Source organism: Neophocaena asiaeorientalis, unplaced genomic scaffold (genome assembly GCF_003031525.2).
Source record: "Neophocaena asiaeorientalis asiaeorientalis breed wild unplaced genomic scaffold, Neophocaena_asiaeorientalis_V1.1 scaffold969, whole genome shotgun sequence".
Taxonomy (NCBI): domain Eukaryota; kingdom Metazoa; phylum Chordata; class Mammalia; order Artiodactyla; family Phocoenidae; genus Neophocaena; species Neophocaena asiaeorientalis.
Window position 1 is genome coordinate 101,579 of NW_020174224.1, and position 7,852 is coordinate 109,430.

The 7,852-nt window shown below is 46.2% G+C and overlaps 1 long non-coding RNA gene across 1 annotated transcript; it reads left to right on the forward strand.

Moving 5' to 3' along the window:
* Nucleotides 1–3,482: 3,482 nt before the first annotated feature.
* LOC112406391 (uncharacterized) lies at nucleotides 3,483–6,529 on the forward strand. Its single transcript, XR_003004549.1, has 3 exons — nucleotides 3,483–3,739; nucleotides 4,492–4,689; nucleotides 6,215–6,529. It is a non-coding gene; the product is annotated as an uncharacterized LOC112406391 (long non-coding RNA).
* The last annotated feature ends 1,323 nt before the right edge of the window (nucleotides 6,530–7,852 follow it).

A 7,852-nucleotide genomic window follows, 5' to 3' on the forward strand; every position in this document is an offset into this window, starting at 1 on the left:
AAAATGCCAGTGGTAGTTTGACAGGGATTGCATTGAATCTGTAGATTGCTTTGGGTAGTATAGTCATTTTCACAATGTTGATTCTGCCAATCCGAGAACATGGTATATCTCTCCATCTGGTTCTACCACCTTTAATTTCTTTCATCAGTGCCTTATAGTTTTCTGCATACAGGTCTTTTGTCTCCTTAGGTAGGTTTATTCCTAGGTATTTTATTCTTTTTGTTGCAATGGTAAACGGGAGTGTTTCCTTAATTTCTCTTTCAGGTGTTTCATCATTAGTGTATAGGAATGCAAGAGATTTCTGTGCATTAATTTTGTATCCTGCTACTTTGCCAAATTCATTGATTAGCTCTAGTAGTTTTCTGGTAGCATCTTTAGGATTCTCTATATATAGCATCATGACATCTGCAAACAGTGACAATTTTACTTCTTTTCTGATTCGGATTCCTTTTATTTCTTTTTCTTCTCTGATTGCTGTAGTTAAAACTTCCAAAACTGGGCTTCTCTGGTGGCACAGTGGTTGAGAGTCCACCTGCCAATGCAGGGGACACAGGTTTGTGCCCCAGTCTGGGAAGATCCCACATGCCGTGGAGCGGCTGGGCCCGTTAGCCATGGCCACTGAGGCTGTGCGACTGGAGCCTGTGCTCCACAGCAGGAGAGGCCACAACAGTGAGAGGCCCGCATTCAGAAAAACAAAACAAAACAAAACAAAAACTTCCAAAACTATGTTGAATAATAGTGGTGAGAGTGGACAACTTTGTCTTCTTCCTGATTTTAGAGGAAATGGTTTCAGCTTTTCACTGTTGAGAACGATGTTGGCTGTGGGCTTGTCATATATGGTTTGTTTGTTCTTCTTTTTCTAATTCTCTTAGGTGGTAAGTTAGGTTATTTATTTGAGATTTTACTTGTTTATTGAGGAAGGTCTGTATCACTCTAAACTTCTCTTTAAGAACTGCTTTTTCTGCATCCCATAGATTTTGTATGGCTCTGCTTTCATTGCATTTGTCTCAAGGTATCTTTCAATTTCCTCTTTGATTTCATTGTTGACCCACTGGTTTTGTAGTAACTTGTTGTTTTGTTTCCACATAATCATTTTTTTCTCATTTCTTTTCCTGTCATTGATTTCTAGTTTCATGCTGCTGTGGTCAGAGAAGATGCATGAAATAATTTCTATACTCTTAAATTTGTTGAGCCTTATTTTGTGCCCTAGTATATGATCAATCCTAAAGAATGTTCCACGTGCGCTTGAAAAGAATGTTTATTCTGGTTTTTCTGGATGTAATGTCTTAATATTAATTAAGTCTAACAGTTTTATTGTATCATTTTGGATCTCTGTTGCTTTATTGATTCTCTGTCTAGAAGATCTGTCCATTGATGTGAGTAGGGTGTTAAAGTCTCCTACTATTATTCTGTTCCCATTGATTTCTCCCTTTATGTCTGTTAGCATTTGTTTTATGTATTTAGGTGCTCTTATATTAGGTGCATATATGTTGATGAGTGTAATATCCTCTTCTTGTATTGATCCTTTTATCATTATATAGTGTCCTTCTTTATCTTTCTTTATGGCCTATGTTTTAAAGTCAATTTTGTCTGATATGAGTATTGCAATCCCCACTTTCTTGTCATTTCCTTTTGCATGAAATATCTTTTTCCATCCTTCTCTTTCAATCTATGTGTGTCCTTTGCCCTAAAGTGGGTCTCTGGTAGACAGCATATTGTTGGATTTTGGTTTTGTAATCCAATCTGCCACTCTGTGTCTTTTGATTGGAGCAGTTAATCCATTGATATTTAAGGTAATTTTTGATAGATATGTATTTGTGGCCATTTTAAACTTCATTTTCCAGTTGATTCTATATTTCTTCTTTGTTCCTTTTTTTTCTTTTTGTCTTCCCTTTTGTGGTTTAATGATTTCCCTTTATATTATGCTTGTGTTCTCTTCTTTTTGTTTTTTGTGAACCTACTTTATGGTTTTGACTTGTGGTTGCCCTGTTTTTTGAGTATGTTAACCCCTTCTTATATCTACTTTCTTTAGACTGATAGTTATGTAGGCTCAAACAACTTCTTTTTTAAAAAAATCTGCACTTTCTTACTCTCCTCCACCATATTTTATGATTTTTTTTTTTTTTTTTTTTTTGTGGTACGCGGGCCTCTCACTGTTGTGGCCTCTCCCATTGCAGAGCACAGGCTCCGGACGCGCAGGCTCAGCAGCCATGGCTCACGGGCCCAGCCACTCCACGGCATGTGGGATCTTCCCGGACCGGGGCATGAACCCGTGTCCCCTACATCAGCAGGCAGACTCTCAACTACTGCACCACCAGGGAAGCCCCATATTTTATGATTTTGATGTCCTCTTTTACATTTTCATACTTATCATTTTGCTGTTCATTGTGGTTATCATTGCTTTCACAAAAATTTTTTGATTTTTTAATCTGTATACTTGCTTAAATAATTTGCTTTCCAATTGTGATTTTTCTCTTTCCTATAGCTTCTTACTTCTTTTCTATTTAGAGAAGGTCTTTCAATATTTCTTTTAGGATAGGATTAGTATTGCTGCATTCTTTTAGTTTTTCCTTGTCTGGGAAATACTTTACCTCTCTTTCTATTCTAAATAATCTTGCTGGGTAGAGTATCTTAGGTTGCAGGTTTTTGCCTTTCAGAACTTTGAATATAACTTGCCACTCCCTTCTGGCCTGCAGTGTTTCTGTAGAGAAATCAGCTGATAGCCTCATGGGGGTTCCCTCATAATTAACTCTTTGTTCTTCTCTTACTGCCTTAGAATTGTCTCTGTATCTTTAATTTTGTCATTTTAATTATAATATATCTTGGTGTAGGTCTGTTTGTTATCATCTTGTTTGGAACCTTCTGTGCTTCCTGTATCTGAATGTCTGTTTCCTTCTTTAGGTTTGGGAAGTTTTTAACCATAATTTCTTCAAATACAACTTCAATCCCCTTTTCTCTTTCTTCTCCTTCTGTAATCCCTATTATGTGTAGATTGGCCTGCTTACATTATCCCATATGTCTCTTATATTGCTTTCATTCTTTTCATTTGGCTTTCTGTCTGCTGATTTGATTGGGTAATTTCCACTATTCTATCTTCCAGCTCACTTATTCTTTCTTCTGCATTATTCATTCTGCTCTTCCTTGCCTTGAGCTCAGCTTTCATCTCAGCAAATGAATTTTCTAATTTTTCTTGGCTTCACCTTTTAGTTTCTAGTTCCTTTTTACAGTAATCTGCATTTCTGTCAATAACCATTCTTAATTCCTTCAATATTTTCATTGCTGACTTTTTGAACTTGGTGTCTGTTAGACTGAAGAAGTCTGTTTCATTGTTTGTTCCTCCAAGGGAATTCTCTTGGTCTTTTACCTAAGAGTGGTTCCTCTGCTTCTTCATTTGCCTTATATTTCTCTTACTCTGTGAGTTTAGGAGAAACAATTATCTACTGTAGTCTCGGAGGGCTATATATGTGGGAGCGTCTCTGTGTACCTTGTGTGGGCTTATTTTTTGGTACAAGGGCTGTTTTTAGTGTGGATACCTGCCACCTCTTTCCTCAGTAAGTGTTGGCTGTTTTCTCCTTGATAGGAAGTGTGACTGGTGTTGTGGTGACCAAAGCCTGCACTGGATGTTGAGCAGGGCTTCCTGTTTTTGCTCTGTGGTTGTCCCAGCCCTGTTGGGGGAAGGGCCTGCTCCCTAGTTGTTGGAGTAGAAGCCCCAAGATCTGTTTCTGAGCTGCAGTCTAAGGTAGGAGGTATTGGAGTGTGCCCACTGCGAGAGGAGCCACTGAGTATTTCTCCACTGGAGCTGTCCACCAGTAGTGTGCTCTGTGGTGTCACCTGTCACCTGTTGTGTTGGCTCACAAAGTACACTGTTGTTGGCACTGCCCTTGGCCCCACCTCAACTGTGGAGATGACAGCAATCAGCCCTGGGGTCGCTCAGGCATTGTTTTCATAAGGTCACCAGCACAGATCCAATGCAGTCAGGTCCCAGGACCACAGTGGTCATGCACCTGGACCCACTGTGAGTGTTATGGAGGCAGCTCAGACCCAGAGCCGGCCCAGCCCCCATGTGCATGTGCCCACAAATCCCACAGCTGCTAAGACCAGACCCACCGCAGCCATGGGAGCACCTGTTGTCTGCCTACAGGCACCGAGTTTACAAAGCTTGTGGTGGTGGTAAAGTCACAGCTCACACAGCCGCGGGAAGAGGTTTCAGCCCTGCTTCCTACATTGTGCAGCCCCTGGGGCTCACCTCTGTGAGGGGGCAACCCGTTGGCACACACTCCTGGAGCCCACTGAGGTGGCATCCTGTCTAGTGCATGGAGAAAGAGGCTGCTATGGAATACTCCGCCCCACTCTTCCCTTCACGTCCCACTTAACAATGGTGCTTAGCTTCTATGGCAGACCCAGTCTTCCGCATACACCCTGGTTGCAGCCGTACCACACTCCAGCCCCCTCAGGCTGTCTCCACACAGCCAACACCAGTCCTCTCCCCAGGTCTGACCTCCAAAGCCTGACCTTCAGCATCCAGCCCCTGCCTATACCAACAGAAGCACGTCTCAGACTGGGACACTCAGAGCAATGGCAAGGTCTGTCTGTACAGGTCTCCCTCTGTTCTGCCTGCCACAGACCAGTTGCTGTGCTCTCCTCCAAACCTCTGAAGCACCTCCCACTACCTGCCAGCTGATCTCACTGGTGAGGGGTCTTCCCAGGGTGTGGGAACCTTTCCTCTTTTACAGCTCCTTCCCAGGGGTGCAGGTCACATCCCACTTCCTCTTTTCTTCTCTTCTTTTGTTCTCCCCAGTTATGTGGAGGTCTTTCTTGTCCTTTCATGTGTCTGAGGTCTTCTTCCAGTGCTCAGTAAAGTGTTCTGTGAGAATTGTTCCATATGTAGGTGGTTTTGATGTATCTGTAGGAGGAGGTGAGCTCCACATTCTTCTACTCCACCATCTTGATTCCCTCTTTGCTATCCGTCTTTTTATAGATGAGGGAACTCAAGGCTCAGGGCATTTATGTGAGTTTTCCAGGGGAAGGCTGTAGTAAATGTGGACCCGGAGTTGGCTGCAACTCTGCAGACACAGAAGTCCTGATCCTTCCTGATGCAAGAGGAGTGGGTCGGGTCCACACACTGCAGGGACTGCAGGGAGCTGGTGGCTCAGAGCAGGTGCAGCACCACCAGCAGAAAAGCAACTCACCATATGTGGGCTAACTGCAGCGAGTCAGTGATGGAGGGGGTGGCACATTTGGATATGAAGGCCAGCACATCATCAGGTCTTCAGAGGGGGCTCTTCCTGTTCTGGAATCTGAGGGAGCCATGTTTCCTGGTTCTGTTCATCCCTAGACCTCATCCACAGAAAAGCCACTTTCTCCAGCACAGTGTGGGTGCCAGAACCAACGGTCATTGGGAGCCTTCCAAGAATTCCAAGGGCGATGTGCTCTTCTCCCTTCCTTTCACCTTCAGCTGGAAATTTACGATGGCAGGAGTCTGTGGGAACAATGTGGAAAGAGTTCATGGCAGGAAAGAACCTCAAACTCCAAGTCAAGAAAGCCCTCAGGAGAAAAGCTGGCAAACTGCCTCAAACATGCATAAGGCTTGGCAGTGCCAACAAATGCACGCAAGCAAATGCACACAGCAATGATAGGGCCGTTTGTCGGGCACCCCTCCCTGTCCTGTATGGGGAGGGGGAGTGCCTGACACCCTTGGCCCCACCTAAGGCTATGGATGCCCCCTCTGGGGACTGTTGGCCAAGCACTGACCTTGACCTGATGTACTGTAACCTTAGGGCAAAGGAGGGGTGAAGGGGGTGTCATGATCCCTGAGACTTTGTTGAAGATCCAGGTCACTGTACTGAAGGGACAGGCATGTCCCTCTGTCAAAGGCACGCTGCCATCAGGATCTGAACCCCAGGAGCTCCTGCGCCCATCACTGAAAACCCACTGATGTTGCTCACCCCCTTTCCTGTGGCAGCTCCCAGGGGCAACCAGCCTGTGCCAGGCAGAAAGAAGAGGCTAAAATGAGGTGCTCGTAGAGCAGCTCATCCTCCCCAGATCTCCCAGAGGAGGGTGTTCCCGGGTGCAGGGACTGCACAGTCAGGGGAGGCTGTGGACGCAGCATTGTTCTTGACATGGAGGTGTGGGAGCAGCCGGGGCTTCCCTTCTTGCATAAAAGGCCAGGCTGCAATGAGAGTGCATTTGTTCCTGCCCTTCCTTCCTGCCGCAGGTGCTGTGGGAGCCCTTCATGCTTCTAACGATGGCAGCAACTCTGCAGTCATGAGGGAATGGCCAAGACATCCTCAGAGACACAGCCCGCCACCCCCGTATCCTCAGCACTGAGCAAGTTCCCACCCCAGCTCTTCGTTCCGTGGGGAGGCCAGCCAGCTTTGGTTGTCCTGTTGAAGATCAGGCCTGCTGTCCCCTGTAGCTGGAGGTGTCCTTCCCGTCGAGTGTGGTGACACTCCCAGTGAGTGTCCTCCTCCCAGGACCGTGGGGGAACTTAGGAGACTTCTCAAAACTTTAACCACCCCGCCACTGCCTCTTCTGGGTTGTAGGGGTGGAGGGAGGAACAGGCCAGCAGGCACTAGAATCTTTTGTTCATTTTTTGACTATTGCCTTTTGAAATTTATAGCATGTGTTGGTGTCCCCCCACACTTATTAAAAAATTTTTGTAAGTTGTTACCTTTTTCTCTGGTTTTTACCTTTTTGCTCATGTCCTTGGGTATTAAAAGAGGTAATTCCTGTTTCTTTTCCTTTTTTTTAAGATTTTTCTTTGATGTGGACCATTTTAAAGTCTTTATAGAATTTGTTACAATATTGCTTCTGTTTTATGTTTTGTTCTTTTGGCCGTGAGGCATGTGGGATCTTAGCTCCCTGACCAGGGATCAAACACGCACCCCCTTCACATTGGAAGGTAAAGTCTTAACCACTGGACCGCCAGGGAGATCCCCCTGTTTCTTTTCCCTTTGGTAACCTCTTGCAACTCTTGATTTGTTGACTGAAGCAACCACATGCCCTTGTATGCCTTCTGAACTGATAAATGAAGCACCAAGCACTTTTTCCCCTTGTGTTTTTGCCCATAAGGACCTTCCTTCTGGAGCAAAATGTCCAGAGACCAGTTCCCCAAGGGTGGAGGCCGTCAGAAGCCGAATCTCAGATACAAAGCACTCCCCGCACAAACGTGAGGAAGGTCCTCCTCACTTGCCAAAGTGCACCCACATTCTGGCCATCTGGTCTACCACAGTGCCAGCTCTAGGAAAACAGGACCCTGGAGTAGGATTAGCTCACCAAGGCTGCAGGGCCATGGAGAGCCCTGGGCCCAGCTGCAGCCCCCGCCCTTAAGCAAGGCCTCCGATCACCCAAGCACATGTCATCTCTGACTTCTCCATCTCCTGGACACTGTGATCCAGACGTTCAAGGAGCACAGGGAATGGTGTTCCCACCTGCTTCCCGTCATGGACATCAAGGCCGAGAGCCATTTGTAGCTCACTGGCTGCTTACTGAGGTAATTGCATGGATGTGTCCTGACTCTAATGAGGCAGCTGAGTGACCAGGGCACCCTGGCCTCAGGGGTCCAGTCCTCAGCTCGACTGCAACTCCTGCTCAGGACAGCCCAGCTGTCCTGGGAGATACCTTCCCAGCCACCTGCTCCAGAGTGGGGTGGGGGCACCTTATGGGACACAGCTGTGGGCAGAAGCTGGGAGACTGACTCAGCATGGCCAATGGGCCCAGTTCTGGCCACCCCATTACAGAGATCCAGATGCCTCACCTGGCACTCGCTGGGACGCACACCTGTAACACACATGTTCTTTCTCTGGCACGTGCTTGAAGTGGGTGGAGGCAGGAGCAGCGTCCCAGGACTTGG